General features: G+C 45.6%; 1 non-coding gene and 1 pseudogene across 1 annotated transcript; one reads left to right on the forward strand and one right to left on the reverse strand.

Moving 5' to 3' along the window:
- The first annotated feature begins 355 nt into the window (after nt 1-355).
- LOC101714985 (nucleolin-like) lies at nt 356-3,383 on the forward strand (annotated as a pseudogene).
- Nucleotides 3,384-7,366: 3,983 nt separating this feature from the next.
- LOC147823750 (U1 spliceosomal RNA) lies at nt 7,367-7,530 on the reverse strand. The gene has a single exon (XR_015443357.1). It is a non-coding gene; the product is annotated as a U1 spliceosomal RNA (small nuclear RNA).
- Between the last annotated feature and the right edge of the window lie 15,468 nt (nt 7,531-22,998).

The raw sequence follows: 22,998 nt of genomic DNA on the forward strand, positions 1-22,998 counted from the left end.
CAGCGCTCCCGCGGCTGGGGAGGGCAGCTCGCCCACACCCACCAACCTCTCTCAGATCACTGCAGCCCCTCCCACCTCAGGCGTTCTGTCCCAGTCCACATCACGCCACTCACTGTGTGAGTTTCACCCCCATCTCTGAATTTCCACCCATCCCTTAGCCTCACGGAGCTCACTGAAGGGTTGATTCTCAGAAATGCTGTACGTATAAGGGATTATTGGACAGGTTCAGTTTTTCCGCCTCAGCTAGCTGCCAAGTTTATGTGCTCTACGTTTTCAATACCTGCACCCATTACTGACACTGCTTAATTTCTACTTAGGCTTATCTGTGCCACTCATCTGCCACACACTGCTTATAAGCCGCCTAACATTATGGTGAAGCTTGTAATGGCTGGTAAAAATCAAAGTGACCCCAACAAAATGGCACCTCCCCCAAAGGAGGTAGAAGACAGTAAAGATGAGAAAATGTCCGAAGATGGAAGAAGGCAACAGCAGTGGAGAGGGTGGTCATTCCTCAAAAAAACAGCAAGAAGGCTACCAAAACTTCTGTAAAGGAAGTAGTGGTTTCCCCAACAACAAAAAAACGTTGCAACTGCCACATTTGCTAAGAAACCAGCTGTCATCACCCTAGGCAAAAAGACAGCAGCCACCGCAGCCACGAAGACAGTGAAGCCAGCCAAAGCGGTCGCAACACCTGGCAAGAAGGGAGTCACATTAGGCCAAGCATTGGTAGAAGCCCCTTGTAAAAAGGAGCTGTTGCCCAAGCCTAGGGGGAAAAACAGCCAAAACACCAAGAATGAAGACAGTGATGAGGAGGAAGATGACTATGACAGTGAGGAAGAGGATGAAAATGGAGAAGAGGATGAATTTGGAACCAGCATCGATGAAAGCAATAGCTGGTGTCCCTGCCTCAGAGGATGAGGACAATGAAGAGGAGGAGAAGGAGGAAGAGCATGAGGAAGATGACTCTGAGGAAGCAGCTGGGCCGGGGATATAGCTCAGTGGCGCCGAGAGCCTGCCTGGCAAGTTCAAGGTCCTGAGTTTGATGCCTGATACCAGGAAAAAAACAAAAAAAAGCAGCAGCTCTGGAGACCACATCAGCCAAAGGAAAGAAAGCTCCTGTAAAAGCCACTCCCATAAGTGCAAAGATGGTGGCTGAGGATAAGGATAATGAAGGTAACCACAGTGAAGAGGATGAGGAAGAGGAAGAAGAGCTTGTCAAAGAAGCACCTAGAAAATGAAAGAAGGAAACAACCAAACAAAAGGCAGCTCCAGAAACCAAAAAACAGAAAGTGGAAGGCACAGACCCAACCACAGCCTTCAACTTCTGTTGTAAATCTGAATTCTAATAAATACCCTGAATAAAATACTGGTATCAGTGAAGTTTTTGCTAAAAATAATTTTACTGTTTGTGGATGTCAGAATTAGTACAAATAGAAAATCTGGGGCTAGGAATGTAGCTCAGTGGTGCTGCACCTGCCTCCCAAGCACAAGGTCCTGAGTTTGATCCCAGGTACCAAAAAAAAAAATCTGTCCTGTGGATTGTGAATCTCCTGAAGACCTAAAAAAAAACCCCTTGGAATTCACTGGTGTAAATCTTCAGAGCTGGCCATAGTGATGCATATCTGTAATCCCAGCACTTGGGAGGTGAGGCAGGAGGACATACTGCACTCAAGCCCAGCTGAGCTATATACTGCACTCAAGCCCAGCCTGAACTACATAACAAGACCCTCTCAAAAAAAAAAAAAAAAAAGTCTTTAGCAGTGAAATTAAACTAGAGAATCTCAAAGGAAAAGAGAGTAAGAGAGATCAAGATATAAAAATACTTTGGGCCAAAAATCTTCTTTACAAAGTCACTTAGGATGAATTAAAAGAAGTGTTTGAAGATGCCAGAAATCAGATTAGTCAGAAAGGATGGGAAGAGTACAAAGAATAAAATAAGATGATGAAGAGAAAACCTTTGAAGAAAAGCTAGGGACAAAGATTAATGGGCGATCTGTTTCCCTCCACTAACACTGGAAAGAAAGGTCAAAATTAAGACTATAGAGATGGAAAGAATAGTACTTGGGAATGGTGAATCAAAAACTGTAGTTTTGGGCCGGGGATTTAGCTCAGTGGTTCTGCCACCTGACTCTCAAGCGCAAGGACCCAAGTTCGATCTCCGGTGCCAAAAACAAAACAAAACAAAAACTGTGGTTTTAAGCAACTCTCCTACAGTGAAACAGAAGAAACCCTTCACAGGAAGTATGTAAGAAGGCAACTTTTATCAAAGTCCCCCAGAACCCAAAATGGCAAATCTAAAGAGTATGTATTTATAGAATCTACTTCATTTGAAGTTGTTTAAAAACCCTGTAATAAAAGGGAAATTGAGGCCAGAGCAATCAGGCTGGCGCTGCAAGGACCAAAGAGATTGCCTTATGCAAGAAGCTGGCCATCCAAAACCCTATTTGTCAAGGGTAAGGAAACCACTGGAGAGACCTTAAAGGAAAAATCTGATTACTCCATTCGAGCAAGGACGGTCACTGACTGGGAAACCAGGTCCTCCAAAGGGTTTGCTTTTGCAAACTTCAACAGTGAAAAACATGCCAAAGTTGCCAGAGAGGCCATGGAACATGGTGAAATGGATGGAAACAAAGTTACTTTGAACTGGGCCAAGTTTAAGGATGAAAGTGCTTTCAGGGTTTGTGGTGGAGGCAGAAGACACTTTGGAGGGCCAAGGCGGTGGCAGAGGTGAGATAGATTTGGTGGGGGAGGACAGGGAGAGATTGGAGGGCAAGGAGCCTTCTGAGGAAGCAGAGAAGACAACAAGCCACAAGGAGGAAAGATGAAGTTTGAATAGCTCCTTCTGTCACTGTTTTTACACATTCCATGGAAAGAAAGGACTCGGGTTTTTACCGTTACCTGTTCAATGACAGAGCCTACGGAAGACATTACAAGATAGTATACTGTCCTGTGGTCTACTTGGAAATTCAAAGAAATAACATTTCAGAGGAGATACTCACCCTGTTGGATTTGACTGGATATTTACATAAACTTTGTAAAGAGGGCCGGGGATTTAGCTCAGTGGTTCTGCCGCCTCCCTCCCAAGTTCAATCCCCGGTACCAACCCCCCCCCCAAAAAAAACAACAACAAAAAACTTTGGAAAGATACAAGTGAAAATAAATAAATAAATAAATGAGAGAGCTAACTCTTATCTGTAAGTTTTGAATATATATTGTTTCATTCCATGAACAAAAACAATTTTTCCTACAAATAGTTTTTGTGTGTGTTCTGGGGGAACTCCAAGGAGGCAAAATGTTTTATGATTTTAGAACAAATTCAGTCCTCAATTCTGAGAAAAATACAGAGGGTGACATGTATGCTCAGTAATTTGTTTTTTGGGGATAGGCTCACTATATATAGTTCAGGCTGACCGTGAATTTACCATGTAGTCCAGGCTGGCCTTGAACTCATACCGATCCTCCTGCCTCAGCCTCCCAAGTGCTGACTACGGATGAATGCCACCATGCCCAGCAGTAGTTTTTAATTTTAATGTGCAGTGCTGGGGATACAATCCAGAGCCTTACACATGCTAGGCAAGAACTCTGCAACTAAGCTACATCCCCAATCCAATATTGAATAATTTTTATGAGCTCAGTTTTGTTACACAAATTCATAAAGCAAGCCTGTGTAGTGGCACACACTGTAATCCTAAAACTGTGGGAGGCTGAAGCTGGAGGATCTCAAATTCAATCCTGCTAGGGTAATTTAGTGACACCCTGTCTCAAAAAAACAGAAAGCATGAAAAGAGGTGGGAAGAGAAAAAAAAGTAAAAAGAATTATAGTGTATTATTTACCCCACAATTAATGTAATCATTATATAGTACAAAAATATATTAATAAAACTTAAAAATAAAAAGGAATAGGGTTGTAGCTCAGTGTTAAGGTCCTCGATTCAATTCCCAGTACTGTCACATATAGTGGTGAAAGCCTGAAATCCCAGTACTCAGGAGGCTGAGGCAAGAGGATTGCTGCAAATTGGAGGCCATTCTGGGCTACACAGTGAGTTCAAGCCCAGCTTGAATTACATTCTGATTCCTTGTCTCAAAAACAAACAAAATCAATTCCCAGTACAACCAAAACAAAAACTCAAAACCATGAAGGAGGCATGACATGTGGGGAAGTCCAAAATGTCAACATAACCTGATCTCTGAATCTAAACGTCCCCAGCTGGGAAAGCACCAGTAACTGCACAGCCACTCTCTGGACACAGTGAGTTGCCAAGCGCCAACCCCATGCACTCAGGATGCCCACTGCCACGGCCCTGCATCCCTCAGGTTTAGGGCTCAGGCACACAAAAGCCACAGCAACTCTACTTAGACACCTGCTGGACCACCCTCTTCTCTTGCACAATGTGCCCCAGCTCACCTCAGTGATGCAGCATATATCCTCTTTCTCACCCCCTACCTTCCTCATTGTATTCCAGAAAGTTGTATTTCACACAAGCAATTAACACTGGCTGTTTTCATGGTACCCTCAAATGCCAGACTGGCCAAGCTCTGAGGTGTCCATGAGTATTCCATGTCCCCCTAACCCTGACTTCACAAGTACCAGGTACCAACCTCCTGACTACTCCTGTACCTTCTCTATTGGGTAAAGGGTTCCTGAGTTTCCATGAATACTACTAGTGATGAAAAACCACCTGTCCAATCATTATTAACATGTAGAGACTACTTAAACTACTTATGAATGGTTAAGGTGCCAGCCACATGCATTAAAATAATGCAAACAGGACCCTTCTGTAGAAAGTAAGATCAGAAAGTCATCTGTTTGGCCTTTTGTATGGGAAACACACCTGTCACACCTACGTTATTCTGTAAAAAGCAAACGCAAATTAAGATTAATTTGCATATGTTAAACCATCCCTGCAACCCTGGGATGAATTCCACTTGGTCAGGTTGCATGATCTTCTTGAAGATCTTCTGCATTCTATTTGCCAGTATCTTAGTAAGGATTTTTGGATCTATATTCATTAGTGAGATTGGCCTATAGTTTTCTTTTTCGGTTGGGTCTTTCTCTGCTTTGGGGATCAAGGTGATGCTTGCTTCCAGGAATGAATTCGGGAGTATTGCTTCCCTTTCAATTTCATTGAATAGTTTAAACAGTAGTGGCAGTAGTTCCTCTCTAAATGTCTTGTAAAATTCAGCAATGAAGCCATCAGGATCAAACTTTTTAATTATGTTTTCAATTTCATTGATTGATGTTGGGTTGTTTAGAATTTTTAGGTCTTCTTCATTCAACTTTAGTAATTCATATGTATCTAGGAATCTGTCCATTTCTTCTGTTTTCCATCTTATTGGTGTATAAGTTCTCAAAGTAGGTATTGATGATCCTGTGGATTTCTGCTGGGTCTGTTGTAATTTCACCCTTTTCCTTCCTAATTGCATGGATTTGGGCCTTTTCTTTCCTTTTTCTGATAAGGTTAGCTAGGGCTTTGTCAATTTTGTTTATTCTTTCCAAGAACCAACTCTTGGCTTCATTAATTTTTTCTTTCGTTCTCTTAAATCTCCATTGAATTGATTTCTGCTCTGATCTTTATAATTTCCTCCCTTGTATGAGCTTTGGATTTGTCCTGCTCTTCTTTTTCTAGAAGCTTGAGGTTCAGCATCAGGTTGTTCAATTGGTATCACTCTGTTTTCCTAATATGTGTATTCACTGCTATGAATTACCCTGGTAAGACTGCTTTCATTGTGTCCCATAGATTCCGATATGTTGTACTGTTATTTAATTGTAGGAACTGTCTGATTTCTTCTTTAATTTCCTCTGTGACCCATTGGTTATTCAGAAGTGTGTTGTTCAATTTCCATGTGTTTATGTAATTTTTGTGATTTCTTTTGCTATTGATCTCCAATTTCATCACACTGTGGTCTGATAATATACAGGAGATAACTTCAGTTCCTTTGGACTTACTTAAACACGTTCTATGAGTATGTAGTCTATTTTGCAGAACGACCTGTGTGCAGCTGACAAGAATATGTATTCTGATTTTGTGGGGTGGAACATTCCATAAACATGTTAAATTCATTTGTTCAAGAGTTTGATTGACGGCCGGGGATTTAGCTCAGTGGTTTTGCCGCCTGCTGCGCAAGCACAAGGACCTGAGTTCGATCCCTGGTACCAAAAAAAAAAAAAAGAGTTCGATTGAGTTCTAGTATTTCATTACTTATTTTTTTGTCTAGTTGATCTGTGACAGTGGGGTATTGAGGTGCCCCACTACTATTGTAGTAGTGCATATATGACTTTGCATGTCCGTATTTGTTTTATATAATTGGGCACACTAGTGTTCGGTGCACAGATATTTATGATTGTCATCTCTTCCTCTTGGACTGTTCCCTTTACAAGGACGTAGTGTCCTTTGTCTCAATTAGTGTTGGCTTGAAATCCACTTGATCTGCAAAGAGGATAACTACATCTGCTTTTTTTTGGGTTCCCATCCCATGGAGTATTGTTTTCCACCCTTTAACTTTTCAATCTATGAGTTTCTTTTTGAATTATGTTTCCTATAGGCAGTATATTGTTGGATTTTGCTTCTTGACTCATTCTGCCAGTCTATTTTTTTCTAAAATGGAGTACTACTCAGCCAGAAATTAGAAACTTATAACTAAATGGATACATATTGAGGAATACTCTTAAGTGAAACAGGACACACATGTGTAAATACCAAATCAATTCTCTAGTGTAAGAAACCGAAAGTGTAAATAAGGACTAAATAAGTATAATAGATAATGTGAAACAAGGAAGAACACAAAAAGAAAAGGGAAGTAAAAGAGATAGGAGAAAAGAAACAAGGAGATGAAATTAATAGGAGAAAACGAAAAATCAGAAACAAAAACTTCGTAAACAGAGAGATGAAGAAGTTGAAAGAACAGGAGAAAAGAGAAAAAGATTACATAAAAACTCGAATTTTCAATAGTGAATATCATTATATTATACACCTAAGTTACACCAATAAAATAAATTTTTGAAAAAAAAAAACAATTCAAGGGTTGGGGATTTAGCTCAGTAGTTTTGCTGCCTGCCTTGTAGGCGTACAGTACCAAAGTTCAATCCCCGAATACCAAAAAAATTTTTTTAAAAGACAAAGGAAAAAAAAGACTCAAGAGAGTAAGACCCTTTAAAGATTCTTGCTTCTCATTCCTCAAGGAGAAAAGAACGGAAACAAATTAAGAATACTATGTTTCAAAGAAAAAAGTAAACACTTGCTAGAAAAAAAAAAGAAAATAAAAACTGTAAATAAGTGTGAAACGCTACCTTCATTACATAACTTAAAAAACAACAAAAACACCACTAACACCACTCTACTTATTCTAACGTTTGACCAGAAACACACAGGGGAAAGCGCGAACGCAGTCCCCCACTACCACAAATTATGCAGTCGAGTTTCCCGCATTTGGGGAAATCGCAGGGGTCAGCACATCCGGAGTGCAATGGACGAGCCTCGCCCTGGGAAAACCACCTTCGTGATCATGGTATCTCCCCTGCCAGGTAAGTATGAGCTCCCAACCCACCCGCGCCACTACCCGCCGCCCCGAACACCACTCTTTGATTCCGGTCAACCCTCCACCCACTCGGAGTCACCGCCACCCACGTGCCGACATCGAAAACACACTCGGGGGGCCCTCAATCTTAGTAGTTAGTCGCACAGCCGCCAGGCTCGAGATGCCCATCCTTTCCCGGGAGCGCGCTTCCAAAATGCACTGAGGCCGCTCATCTGCATACGCCACCTCCTCCCCGCCTTGCGTCACCCGCCCGCCGCCCCAGCCCCAGCCCCAGCCCCAGCCCCAGCCGACCTCCGAGCGCCGCCGCCTTCCCGCCTTCCAACCACCGACGCGGTCCGCTCGCAGCGCGCGGCCCGAGACCTTCGCCTTTTCCCCGGACCGCTGCCCCTTGAGCAGAACTGGCCGTGCCGGCGGTTTTGCTCGCTACACGCCGACCTGCCACGGCAGCCCGGCACCATCCCCGCCTGTTTGTTTCAAGGAGAGCGGGGCGTGCTAGCGCGGTGGACGCCAAACAGCAGGACTTGCGGACACGCAGGGAGAGCGGGGCTGCTCGCCCGGCTCCGGGGCCAAGGCGGAGCTTCGCCCACGCTAAGCAAGACGCTTTGGCGTTCCAGGGTCCGCGCGGCCGTTCACTGTTCACGGCCCACCGCTCCACTCCGGAGAGGCGTCTGGCCCCCTCTGTAAGTGCGCCTCCTGAACTTGCACGAGTTCTGACGGCGGCGAGGCCTCAACCGACTACAGGAGCGGAGCGAAGCAACAGCCTAGGCCCTACAGCGTCGCACGGGACTCAGGCGACCCCCTAAGGACCCCAAGGCAGACCAAGAAAAACAGCTAGTGCCTATTGAGCGCTCACTGTGCCCTGGACTTGACAGTTCGTCCTCACAGTTCTCGCCGCCATCCTCCCCGCGGCACAGATAGCCTGAGGCGTGACAGGGAGTCTTTGCCTGGCCAAACCTTAACTGAAGTTCGGAACCTTTTCTTCCATTCGTCCTGCGCCTCCTTCTGACATCCAGTTTGAACGCGAGAACCCTGCTCAGTCGGTTTAGCCGAAACAGCCCACCCCCACCCCCACCCCCACCCCCACGTCTGATCACAGGGCCAGGCCTCAGCAAGCGTCCGGCCAGGTTGGTGTAACTGTGTTGTGCCCAGATTGTGAGGTCCCAAAGACCACCAGGAGGCCGTTTCCGATGTAAGCACACAAGGGTCGTTTATTCAAGCTTAAACAGGGACTCTCAATTGTCATCGACACAGCGGATCGAGATTGAGAGCCCTGAGTCCCAAACTAGCAGGGTTTTTATTGAGAATACAACAAGCTTTGGTTATTAGTAGCCAGGTGATTGGTTAATACTTAATACATATGAAGTGTAGGGTTTTGGTTGGCTAGGCTTTGGGGGTCGAAGGGGATTACGTATTGGTTTTTGTGAGGGAGAAAGGGGCAAGGATTAACGGCCGGTTGTTACATACTGATCGTTAGCAGACCCACTAACTAATGGCCGCATCTATCTTGTGTGGACAGTCAGCTCATTAACTGCTTATCCTACAGATAATGTGCTCGGAACGCTCTTTCCCCGGGCACACAGGTGGTTGGGTAATAAATTCAGGAATTTCAAGTGGTGAATTCCTAGTTTAAGCACAAATTTGAGAGAACAAAGGAGACAGCTCCAAGATGGAGTCATTTTGGTCCCACATTCCCCCCTTCTCATGATGCTATAGAGGGCCAATCATGGGCCTCTGGGGGTTAATTCTATCAAGTCGGTAGGAATTGGCTGGTACTGGGACCTGAGCACCATTAACTGAACAGCGTTAATTCGTTTTTTGATGAACGAAACTAGTCTATTGAGTATACAAGGTCCAAAGGTCAACGGTAGTAACATGATAAGCAAGGGGCCTAGCAGGGTAGAGATTAGGGTAGTTAGCCAAGGGGAAGAATTAAACCAAGATTCGAACCAGTTTTGAGATAGTTCTCTTTTTCGCTTACGTTTGGCGATGCCCTCCCTAACTTTAGCCATGGACTCTTTGACCACTCCTGAATGATCTACATAGAAGCAACATTCTTCACCTAAGGCAACGCAGAGTCCTCCCTGTTGAAGGAAAATTAAATCTAGCCCCCTTCGGTTTTGGAGGACTACTTCTGCCAGTGAGGTTAAAGACTCTTGGAGGTGAGAGATGGAGCTTTCTAGTCTTTCAATATCTATATCTATGGATGCCCTTAAGTCATTGTAATGTTTATTGTGTAGTATTAGCGATGAAACTCCCGTTCCTGCCCCAGCTAGCCCCAAACCAAGGAGAACGGTCAGAGTAATGGCCGTTACAGGTTCTCGTTTAACTCTGATTTGGGTTTCAGCCAGGCGGCTGGAGATGTCCCTTTCTGAGTGATATAACAGCCGGGGGACCAATTGTACAAGTACACAGGAATCTCTAGTCTGTTTTAGCACTAGTCCATGTACACAAGGGGTGAGTCCAGAGGAGCAGGCCCACCACCCGTCATAAGGGGGAATGAGATATTTAGGTCTAGGCCGAAGAATGGTTTTGTTACAAAGGTGTTGGTGGGAGGCCGGGACACTGCCAACACAAGTTCCTTGTCCAGTTACCGACTGTAGGGTCAGCCCAGCCGTCCCTTTTTGTTGCCATCTACACTGAGTCGGACTGTCTGATTTAGTGAAATTGTCTAGATAAGCTATTGCCTCGTAGTATGGGGGCTTGGTATCATAACATAGCCAGCAGGGCTGAGTGAGGTCTGGCCTAGATGCATTTAGGGCCTTAAAGGTGTGGACCATCAGTTCCCAAAGGGGGTCTTGGTCCTGGCTATGATCGACTTTTTCTGTCTGGGTGATCATTTGAACCAAGGGCAGGAATGTGGAAGCGGAGGTTAAGTTTGATGGCTGTATGGAGGTATTTGTTTTTGGTGGCATGGGCGAGCTCTTCGGGGGAGGGGGCTTAGTAGGTCTGAAAGGGGCTATTGGGGCTAGTGCCAAATTTGGCCCTATCAATTGGGGAGGCCCTATTGCGAGCGGCTCCATTTTTAGTTTTATAGTAAAAAGTAATCCATTATCATATCCACTTTCATATAATCGCAACCCCCAACTGCGGCCTGTTTCCCAATTTGTGAACTGTTTGCCTGGGTCCGTAAAAGTAATACGGATGGGGTTACACAGAAATTGGGCACAGCGGCCAAAGAGAGGATTGTGTGTCAACTTCTGTTGGGGAATCTTGTCGACTGAAATAAAATCAGTTGTAATGGAGGGTTTCCAAGCTACGGCCCCCGTTGACTCACAACCCCAATTTTTGCAAAAGAACTGTTCAGCACCCCCACAAGTTACAATTTGACTTCTAGTACGCCCCCCCCCCCCCGGACAGACGTAGAAGGGGGTGTCTCGTAATATTGCCCTGCGAATTACATGGTTGCAACCCGGTATTCGTGAATCGACCGGGGGGGGAGGGTACACCCCTTTTTTTGTTTCCCCACATTCAGGCCTTCCCCGTGACTCTAGGCTCCAGTGTCCGATATCCCAGCTGCCAGTGGCTAGCCGACAGAGATCAAACTCTAGAGCAGGCCACCAGGTTAATGGTGGGCTCACTTTGGACGAGCTGTTAATAATGTCACCTGTGGCGGTACTGATGATCATCCAAGTTAAATTTAGGGGAGCATGTGGGTTCTGTCCTCCTAATATCGGTGTCAAAAGTACAGTTACCACAATCATGACCGTCGACGACGCAGCTTGAGTTTGAGGGGATTGTCTTGGTCTTTGGACACCTGCCATGATGGAACGAAGTCCTCTAGGACAGCGTGAGGATCTGCAGGGCGAACGTGGGTGTAGTGCACCCACGAGGCAACCCCGTCGACCTTGAGAGCGGTGGGCGTGGTCAGGACTGTGACGTAGGGTCCTTTCCAATGGGGCTCAAGGTCCTTTTGTCGGTGTCTCCGGACGAAGACCCAGTCTCCTGGTCGATAGCGATGGGGCTCGGGAGGCGGTCCAGTTTGGTATAAGGCTTCTAATTTAGGCCAGATGTCCTCGTGCACACTTTGGAGGCTTTTTAAAGAAAGTAACAACTTTTGGTCATCAAATTCAACAAGTACATTTGATTGAAGGTTGGGAATAATGGGAGGGGGAATTCCAAACATAATTTTAAAGGGAGTTAATCCCATCTTATAGGGTGAATTGCGTACCCTATAGAGGGCGAAGGGAAGGAGAGTCACCCAGTCACCGCCAGTCTCTAAGGTTAATTTAGTTAAGGTCTCTTTTAATGTTCTATTCATTCTCTCTACCTGTCCTGAACTTTGGGGTCTGTATGCACAATGTAATTTCCAATCTGTCCCCAATATCTGTGTTAGGGTTTGACTCACCTTGTAAATAAAGGCGGGTCCATTATCTGATCCTAGCATTACTGGAAAACCATACCTTGGCAGGATGTCTTCTAGCAGTTTCTTAGTCACACTTCGCGCTGTTTCATGTTTGGTAGGAAACGCTTCTGTCCATCCTGAAAAAGTGTCTACAAAAACTAACAAGTACTTATAACCATACCTTCCAGGTTTTACCTCGGTGAAGTCCAATTCCCAATAGGCTCCAGGTCGGCTTCCCCTCAGCCTATTTCCTGGGTTGGCCCTATTGTGGGTGGCATTTGTCAATTGACAGGCTTTGCAGGTAGCAACAATATGTTCAATGTTAGAATTAGCATCACGGATCTTAATTTCAGCATGTCTCAGGAGATCTTGCATTTTTTGAGTGCCCATGTGGGTGGTCCGGTGCATCTTGGAGAGAACTTGTTCTCCCAGCGCTTTAGGCAGGATGACTTTACAATCAGAAGATTTCCACCACCCGTTGAGGCACTGAGGCATAGGTAATTGTTTTATCCAATTTAAATCTTCTTCAGTGTACTGGGGTTTTTCTGGTAGGGCTGCACTTCCCGGATCAGGCAGCTGAGTGGCCAGTGTCAGATTAATCTTTAAGGCTATTTCTCGGGCTGTCTGGTCAGCTAAATTATTTCCTCTGGCAATTGGAGTGTCGCCTTTTTGGTGTCCTGGGCAATGGATAATGGCTAATTTTTTAGGTAGCCAGAGGGCTGTTAAGAGGGCAAGGATCTCCTCTTTGTTTTTAATAGTCTTTCCTTTAGCTGTCAGGAGTCCCCTTTCTTTGTAGATGGCCCCATGGACATGTGCAGTGGCAAAGGCATACCGGCTATCTGTGTATATATTTAACTTTTGGCCCTGTCCTAGAGTCAATGCCTTGGTCAGAGCTATGAGCTCCGCCCGTTGTGCTGAGGTCCCGGTGGGCAATGGTTCTGCCCAAATGACCTCAGTCTCTGTCACCACTGCTGCTCCTGCATACCTGCGGCCATCACGAACAAAGCTGCTCCCATCAGTGTACCAGGTATCATCTGCATCTGGCCATGGTTGGTCGCTCAGATCTGCTCGAATTCCATGTACCTGGGCTAGGATGTCTGTGCAGTTGTGAAGCGGAGCCTCCAAGCTCGGGTCTGGCAACAGTGTGGCTGGGTTTAAAGCAGCCAGGGCCTGAAAGACAACTCGGGTTGGATTTAGGAGTAAGCTCTGGTAGTGGGTCAGGCGAGCATTACTGAGCCATCGATCTGGAGGCTGTTTTAGGACTCCCTCAATAGCGTGAGGGGTGGTCACGCACAGTTCTTGGCCTAATGTCAACTTGTCAGCATCTTTGACCATTAGAGCCACTGCTGCAATCATTCTTAGACACGGGGGCCATCCTGATGCAACTGGATCAAGTCTTTTTGATAGGTACGCCACTGGGCGGCGCCATGGCCCTAGATGTTGGACCAGGACGCCCTTAGCGACTCCTTTGTTTTCATCAATATAAAGGTGGAATGGCTTAGTAATATCGGGCAAGCCCAAGGCTGGTGCCGTCAGCAAGGCTGTTTTAATTTGATCGAAAGATTTTTGTAGCTTTTCTGTCCATTGAAAAGCCTGATTGTCTTTGGTTGCCTCGTAAAGGGGCCTTGCGAGCTCTGCGAACCCCGGTATCCATAGGCGGCAGAAGCCCGCCGATCCCAAGAACTCTCTGACTTTCCGAGGAGAATCTGGTGTGGGTATCTTAAAAACTGTCTCTTTTCTAGCATCCGACAGCCATCTCTGCCCTTCCCTAAGCATGTACCCTAAGTAGCTTACCTCGGGTTTGCAGATCTGGGCCTTTTTGGCGGACGCCCGGTACCCCAGTTCTCCTATGACTATCAAGAGTCTCTTGGTTCCACTTAGGCAGTCTTCCCGCGTTTCAGCTGCTATGAGGAGGTCATCTACATATTGTAACAGAGTTAGTTGGGGGTTCTGGAGGCGAAACTCACCCAGGTCTTCATGTAGGGCCTCGTCGAAGATGGTGGGAGAGTTTTTGAATCCTTGGGGTAATCGGGTCCATGTCAGCTGTCCGTTGAGGCCTTGTTCTGGGTCACTCCATTCAAATGCAAAGATGTGTTGGCTTTTGGGTGCTAGCGGAAGGCTAAAAAAAGCATCTTTGAGATTCAAGACTGTGTACCATCGATGGCTCGGGGGAAGTGAACTCAAAAGGGTGTATGGATTAGGCACTGTGGGGTGGATGTCCATAACCCTCTTGTTCACTTCCTGGAGATCCTGCACTGGCCGATAGTCATTAGAATGAGGTTTTCGCACTGGCAACAAGGGGGTGTCCCAGGCTGATTGACAAGGCCTAAGAATCCCCTGAGCAAGCAACCTCCTGATGTGTGGAGTTATTTCCTTCTGGGCCTCTAGGGGCATAGGATATTGGCGAACTTGTACAGGATCTGCCCCAGGTTTTATTTCCACAAACACCGGTGCTCTGTGTGCAGCTAGCCCCATGCCTCCAGTCTCCGCCCATGCTTGTGGGAACATGGTGAGCCATTGTTCCATGTCAGGATCAGGAGGGGCCCTCTTCTGATGTAGCAGATATTCATCTTCTAGGTTTATGGTTAGTACCTGAATGGGCCTTCCCTCTTGATTAAGGACTTTTGTGCCCCCGGGTTGGAAATGAATTTGAGCCCCTAATTTAGTAAGTAAGTCTCTTCCCAATAAGGGGTAGGGGCAGTCTGGTATAATCATAAATGAGTGGGTTACTTGGCCCACTCCCAAGTCTATTGTTCTTTGGGTTGTCCATGAATACTTTTTTCATGCCTGTAGCTCCTTGAACCCAGGAGGTCTTATCAGAAACATGGCCACATGGTTCAAGTAGGACTGAATGTTGAGCCCCTGTATCCACTAGGAACTCGATAGGTCTCCCCTCCACTTTTAGGGTTACCCTGGGCTCGGGGAGGGGTGCCGAACCCCGTCCCCCCTAATCATTTAATTCATCCATAGCCAGGATAGGGGCCTTGGGGCGTCCTTCCTGTTGTTTCTTTTTGGGACAATCTCTGGCCCAGTGTCCATACTCTTTGCAATGAGCACATTGATTTTTTCCTAACTGGGGGCGCTCTCTGCGTCTCTCTTTGTTTTCTCCTTCCACCGCAATCTTTCTTAGTCTACGTTCACGTTCCTTTTGTTCTCCCGCAGTGGCAGCCAGAAGGATCCAAGCTAAGTTTCGGGTCTGGCGGTCATCAGCTTTTTCTCGTTTCTCCTCTGTGGTTTCTCTATTGTTATACACTTTCTCTGCCACTGTCACTAAGTCCTGAATACTCTTTTCTCCTAACCTATCTACTTTCTGTAACTTTCTCTTAATGTCTGGCGCCACCTGGTTGACAAAATGTATTATCACAGCTGCCTTTGTCTCAATTGCTTCTGGGTCCATAGGAGTGTACCTACGGAAAGCTTCCTGAATTCTTTCTAGGAAAGCAGCAGGGCTTTCATCTAACTTTTGTTGTACATCCCCTACCTTAGCCAAATTGGTGGGCTTCCTTGCCGCTGCTTTGAGACCTCCCAATAAAGTCTGGCGATAGACCCGAAGCCTCTCCTTACCTTCCGCCGTGTTGAAGTCCCAGTTGGGTCGGGACAGAGGAAAAGAAGTGTTGATAGTGTCAGCATTGGTGGTGGGTTAACCATTGTCACCAGGAACCAATTTCCTGGCCTCATTCTGGATCCTCTCTCGTTCCTCAGTGGTGAACAGGACCTGCAGAAGCTGTTGACAGTCATCCCAAGTGGGCTGATGGGTAAACAAAACAGTTTCTAACAGGTTAATCAAATCTCTAGGGTTATCAGAGAAATTGGCATGTTGTCGGCGCCAATTATAAAGATCACTTGTAGCAAAGGGCCAGTAATGGTGAGGCTGGTTCCCCTGCTCATCAGGGGGCCCTATCGCTCGCAGCGGACAAACAGTAGAGTCTGCTGGTCCTGCCGGTGAGGCGGCGCGCCGGTGACGAGTATTTTGGGCGGGACCATCACGGTCGCCAGCACCTGGGCGGGCTCTTCCTCCCTAGCCCCGGCTGGGACTGGGTCATTTCTTTCAGCCTGCTGTTGCGGAAGAGAGGGGAGAGAGTAAGGGGGAGGGAAAATAAGATCTTCTTCGGTCCCTCCCTGGAGGACAGGGTAGAGTGGCGCGGTCGGCTTGGTTTCGGTCTGCTTCTCGTCATCGCGCCCTCTAGGAGTCTTCTTACTGGCTGTCAGGATTAACTCTGGCTGCTGTTGCTGTGAAGGTAAAAAAAGCTTAACCCATGGGGGTGGGTTAGAGATCAGAAATTCCCAAATGGCAATGTAGGGTACCTGGTCGGGATGAAGGATGGCTTTACGAACTCTGTGTATAATTTGCAAATCAAAAGTTCCCTCGGGGGGCCATCCTACCCCAAGGGTGGGCCGCTCCGAGCTACAGAGGGTGATGAACTTAGCCTTTTTAATTTTTAAACTTAGGTTACAAGCGCTCTCCCTAACTTCCTTGAAATGATCTTTCATGAGGGAAAGAGGGGTAGTCACAGTCTGTCCCATCGTCTCAGTCCAAGTCAGCACAACAAATAGACAAATAAACACAACAGAAAAACACAAGGCGAGACAAAACCGTCCTCCGCCCGATCGGAGGCAATGCAAATGGGACGACGGCCTCGTGCCGTGCCGCGGGAGCGACCCGCACCGTCCCTCCAGGAGTCCCACTGACTCGTACTCTTGGGGCACTCCATCCCCACCAGCGGAATCCGGAACGTCTTCCAGGATCCCGGGTCGGCGGCCCTTGCAGCGCGTCCGCCTAGACCGTCTGCCGACCTTCCCAGAAAATAGGCCCAGACTTTATAAACACAAAAAACACTCACCAGCCGGCGTTGACCCTCCGGTACGGGAGTCCTGAAGGTCTTGGGATCCTGGACGAGCCCCCAAATGTTGTGCCCAGATTGTGAGGTCCCAAAGACCACCAGGAGGCCGTTTCCAATGTAAGCACACAAGGGTCGTTTATTCAAGCTTAAGCAGGGACTCTCAATTGTCACCGACACAGCGGATCGAGATTGAGAGCCCTGAGTCCCAAACTAGCAGGGTTTTTATTGAGAATACAACAAGCTTTGGTTATTAGTAGCCAGGTGATTGGTTAATACTTAATACATATGAAGTGTAGGGTTTTGGTTGGCTAGGCTTTGGGGGTCGAAGGGGATTACGTATTGGTTTTTGTGAGGGAGAAAGGAGCAAGGATTAACGGCCGGTTGTTACATACTGATCGTTAGCAGACCCACTAACTAATGGCCGCATCTATCTTGTGTGGACAGTCAGCTCATTAACTGCTTATCCTACAGATAGTGTGCCCGGAATGCTCTTTCTCTGGGCACACAGGTGGTTGGGTAATAAACTCAGGAATTTCAAGTGGTGAATTCCTAGTTTAAGCACAAATTTGAGAGAACAAAGGAGACGGCTCCAAGATGGAGTCATTTTGGTCCCACAACTGCCATTCCGCTCACCCCACCCCACCCCACCCCCACACACCCCTGCTGGCTCGTGCTTGTTTGGCATCTGCTGAACCCCACACAGCTGTCCTTGGTATCAATAAATCTCTGCTGTATTCAGAAATAAATCCAATCCTTCTCCCCCATTAGTGGTCTTATACCCAGCCTCATGGTCCTTAATAAAGTCAAGTCTTTGAAACAGACTGGCCCATTTTACTCATTAATTCAACAAGCACTTGCTGCATTCCTATTGTTGGGGATATAAGAGTTCTTAAGAGTCAAGCCTTCTTTCCACAGAACCTGAAGGCTATGGGAAATACGGCAAATTAAAATGAAACATCCATTCTCCAACTTTTATTTTTAACCCTCATCTTGAGAACTCCTAGTCACCCTCACTATTCTATAAGGGTTTCTTAAACCAAGAGGCCCCTGCCCAAGGATGATACTAGCTTTTTTCACACAATGACTCTTTCCCAACAAGGTTTACTTCTTCAGAGAGAATAAAAGCAGTCTCTAGAAAGGATGACTTTCTTTTTTTTTTTTTCTTTTGCAGCGCTGGACACTGAACTCAGGGAGTTGCATGTACCAAGCAAGCACTCCACCGCTAAGCTATGTATCCCTAGCCTTTAGAAAGTATTATTATAGATACAAGAGCTAGGCAGAAATATTATTAGAGCAGAAAATATACTTGCTCCCAGTTGGGAGATCCCTTCAGTAAGTCTTTTGGTCTCAATGAGTTTGTTTCCCCAGAATGGTGTAACCTTTTGACCCTCTTCCCACCATATGTAAAATAGGTGAAATCAGAATGTAACTTTTTGACCAATCATGTAACACCTTCCTGTTCCTACCATATGTGAAAAGGGTGAAACTCAATGCAACTTTCTGTCCAATCAACTAACAACAAGCCCTCCTCTTCTGTATTTCCTGCTTGCTCACAAACCCTGCAAAGACCCTGCACACTGTGCTTTCAGGGACTGACTCTTCGGGAGTGATCCCAGCCAGGACTGCCGGCATTGATACAGGTGTACAACTGCCTCAAAACCTTGGGTACTGCTGGCTTCTTGGTCTTTGTCTGCTGTAGCACTTGCTGAGAGCTGTAGCATTTCCTGTAAAATTATAGGCAGTCAGTTAGGACTAGGTACTCAAGAAGGTCAGGACAAAGGAGAAACACCACAGCAGCAAATGAAGACATATCAGTTGGAAACCAGGCCACAGGATACAGAGAAGATGACCACATGTACATACTTCTTCAAAAAACAAACACTGGGCCTAATGAAGTCTAGACAGACATCAGCCTCCCCGATGGGTGACCAGAGACTTCTGGACCCACCACTTCCTAGGGGAGTCTATTCTTTCCATCCACACGTCACGGGACTCGTTTTCCAGTTGGACCGCTGTTACCTAAGTGGCTATACTTTTAACCTTATTGGATGTTCACGGCTATGGCCCACATTGTACCCACATGGGTTTCACCCTATAAAGCTCTTCTGTAAAGTGGGGTCCCTGGGCTACCCACTAGGGACCCCTTGTGCCCCTCAGGAGCTTTCCTATCAATAAACATCTTCCTACTCTTAACCTCTGTTGTTCCTAGGACTCATTCTTCGATTTCTAGAGAACATGAACTTGGTGTATCATATAATTAACAGGTTGGGAGTTATAATATTTCATATTTCATCTCCAGTATTATTTTCTATAACAGGATGATATTTTGAGTCGGGTCTGAAGAAGGGAGAAGACACAATACACTACTACTTATGAAAGGAGAACCAAAGGTCTGGAAAGTATAAAGGGATAACTGGGGTTCAGGTGAGAAGTTAAGAGAATATTTATGTGTACTACTTACTTTTCAATAAGTCTATGTATAATTAAAATAAATGTGAAGGAAGGAAACAAAAGGGGAGATAAGATTTGGCCATGGAAAGATGAGCACTGTAGGTTCAGGTCTGTGTGCTATCTAGATACATGTTTGTCTCTTTTCTGGCTTCTTTGAGGGGGCCAGTACTAATGACTGAACCCAGGGCTTTGAGTGTGCTAGGCAAGCAGTCTACACCTGAGCTACAGCTGAAGCCTCTCCTCTTTTTTGAGACAGGGTTTCACTAAGTTGCTTAGGCTAGCCTGGAACTTAGAATCCTCCTGCCTCAGCCTTCCAAGTTCAGTAGACTGTTGACGTACATTCAATTTGTTCCCAAGGCCTGGTTGTAACTCAAGTTGGTCAGGCTCCTCTACACAGCCTCAAAGTCTCACTCCTGTATAATTTTAGGCCACATTTTCTTCCAGGCAGATGACAGTGTCCTTAGAGAGACATTGGCCCAGGATTTCTCAATTAACCCCGCACAGGAAAGGATGTTGTAATGTTCCTTCCAGAGCTCTAAGGGTTAAATCTGTATCTGAGACCCTCTGGAAGTACAAGTGACCAGCATTTGGGTCGTAACTCAATACTTTGTTCATAAGTTACAACTAAAATTCTGGGCTAACCCAAGTTGTTCATATGTCAGTCTGGTCCTAACTTGAGGGTTCACTGTAGCTTGACTACAGGTGTCCAACATGTTAGGTTAACTACCAAGTTAGACATTAGAGGGCTGAGGGATGAAGGGGGGTGCAAAATAGCATGCTCTGCCAGCTAAGCAAAGAAACATATTTCAATGTATAATACATTTATAATCATTTGTTAGGTCTCAGACCTAAACCATCCCACACATCCCAATGGCATTAGATATTGTGTGCATTCTTTCTTTCTTTTTTTTTTTTTTTGAGACACAATATCATTATGACTGGCTAAACCATGTAGTCCAGGCTCGCCTCCAATTCATGGCGATCCTCCTGCCTCAGCCTCCCGAGTGCTGTGATTACAGGTGTGCACCACTATGTCTGGCTGCACATTCCTTCTGATACCTAGCCACCGGGTCATCTAATTCAAAAACAAGGAATCACTGTGAGTTCGAGTCCAGTCTGGGGTACATAGTGAGTTCAAGGCCAGCCTGAACTATATAGCAAGACCTCGTCTCAAAAACACACATAAACACCAAAAAAGAAACAGAAGGCTTCAAAATGAAAACCCAGAGAACCAAATGGTGAACTATCCATTTTTAGTTTTAGGTTCCACGAAGCACGAATAGCCATGTAGAAATATGCCAGGACAGGGGCGGGGATTTAGCTCAGTGGTTCCAGTGTCCTGCCGCACAAGCACAAGGTCCCAAGTTCGATTCCTGGTACCAAAAAAAAGGAAAAAAAGAAAGAAAGAAATATGCCAGGACATAAAGCATAAGAGGAAACCCAGTAGTCTTATCTATCCATTTTATTCTTGGCCTCTCTCCAGCTTTCCTTACTTCCTATTATGAGATGATAGGTCACTTTCTTTTTTTTTTTTTTTTTTTTTTGATACCAGGGATCAAACTCAGGACCTAGAGCTTCCCAGGCAGGCGCTGTGCCCTTGAGCTAAATCCCAAGCCCTAGAGGACACTTTCTTAAATGGGGGTCTTTTAACATATAATCAAGGTCACTAGAGAATTTCTTTATGTCTAGCTGATTTCTATGGGTTCTGATGGGTTTCTAAGGGTTCTGATTTCTACAAGTCTATTTTCTTTGACTTGCCTCAGGGGAGAATGAGGGGGTGAGACAGGAGGTCAGAAGAAGGTGAGAGAGAAACCTGGCCTCTTATTCTGCTTCTGAGGCCTGCACTTTGGGATATCATTTTCAGAGTTCCATTAGGACCAAAAGAATCCTACTCAACAAGATGACAGAGGGCCGGGGATTTAGCTCAGTGGTTCTGTCGCCTGCCTTGCAAGCACGAGGATCCGAATTCGATCTCCGGTACCAAAATCAAACAAAAACAAGATGACAGAGCTGGGACAGAGCTGGGACAGAGCTGGGACAATGGCTCAGTGTTATAGTGCTTGCTGAGTATGCTCAAAATCCTGGGTTCAAAACCAAAACAAGCTGACAATATCAAATGCTGCCTAGGATGTGGTGAAAGTGAGAACCTGATATGTTGCTGGTAAGAATGTAAAAGAGCAGGCAGGGGACTTAGCTCAGTGGTTCGGCTCCCTGCCGTGCAAGCTCAAGAACCTGAGTTCGATCCCCAGTACGAAAAGAAAAAAAAAAAAATAGAAGAATGTAAAATGGCAATGGCTCTTTTGGAAGACAGTTTGACAGTTTGAAAAAGATAAACATATACTTATCATATAGCTTGAACATTCCACTCCTATATATTCATCCAAGGGAAATGAAACCATGTTTGTGTGTAATAGGGCCGGGGAGTTGGAAATATAGAGAAGCGCCACACTCTGACTTAAATAGAATCTTTTATTATAAGCCAGCAGATTCAGAGTGGCTCATGCCAAAAAGACTCTGGACAAAGGAAAAGCAGTTTGCAGGGTCCATTTAAGGGCTCTTCTATTTGGGAGGGTTCAGGGAGAGGGAGAGCACAAGCTGAACTTTACAGGAGCAGAACTTTGTTAAGACAGTGGGGTTCAGGGGCAGTTTCATACAGTTTAATTAAAACAAAATGTCACACAGGTGCGGGGTCTTCTGTTTACAAGGAAGTAAAGATAACATATTTGCAGATTCACACAGGATGGGGCACTCTGTCATGCATTCACTGAGAGGACTCACAAGGGAGAAGGGGAAGGTGACCACCTGGAATTACTCAAATTTATACAAATGGAGTCAGGTTGGCTATCACATATGTAATAACTTTTATCCAAATGTTCACTGCAGCATTATTCACTATAGCCCCAAGGTAGAATAACCCAGGAGTCTACATAAAGAAAGAAGGGTAAACAACATGTGATATTCCCATACACAACAGAATAGTGTTCAGCAATAAAAAGGAATTTGCAATAAAGGTAACAATATTCATGAACATCAAAAATATGTTGCTGGGGATTTAGCTCAGTGGCTAAATCCTTGCAAGCACAAGGTCCAGTACCAGAAAAAAAAAATCATGTGAAAGAAATTACCCAGGCATGGTGACACACACCTATAATCCCAGCACTTGAGAAACCTCTGAGGCAGAACTAAAATCGAAACGGATTAAAGATCTAAATATTAAAACAGAAATGCTAAACCGCCTGGAACAGAGGTTAGGTAGGTCTCTTGAAGACACTGGTGTAGGAAAAGATTTTATGAAGAAAACCTCAGTTGTGACAATCAACAAGTGGGATCTCTTCTTATTAAAAAGCTTCTACACAGAAGAGAAACCACCACCAGTATGAAGAGACAACTCACAATGTGGGAAAAAATCTTCACCTGCTGTTCCTCAGACAGAGGTCTAATATCTAGAATCTATAAAGAACTTAAAAAAATCGGACCTCCCAAATTTAAAAACCCAATCCAAAAATGGGCATCTGAAATGAACAGACATTTCTCACACAAAGAAGCAGAAATAGCAAATAAGCATATGAAAAAATGTTCAACACCATGGGTCATTTGAGAGATGCAGATGAAAACAACGCTGAAATTCCACCTCACCCCAGAAAGAATGGCTGCTATCATGAAATCAACCAATAACAAATGCTGGTGTGGCTGCAGGGAAAGAGGAACCCTGCTCCACTGCTGGTGGGAGTGTAGACTGGTGCAACCTCTGTGGAAATCAGTATGGAGATACCTCAAAGAACTAGGACTGGAAGTCCCATTTGACCCAGCTATTCCCCTGCTGGGTAT

The sequence above is a fragment of the Heterocephalus glaber genome, unplaced genomic scaffold, assembly GCF_053883595.1.
Source record: "Heterocephalus glaber isolate CG9 unplaced genomic scaffold, H.glaber_assembly_v1.0 deba00001564, whole genome shotgun sequence".
NCBI lineage: Eukaryota > Metazoa > Chordata > Mammalia > Rodentia > Bathyergidae > Heterocephalus > Heterocephalus glaber.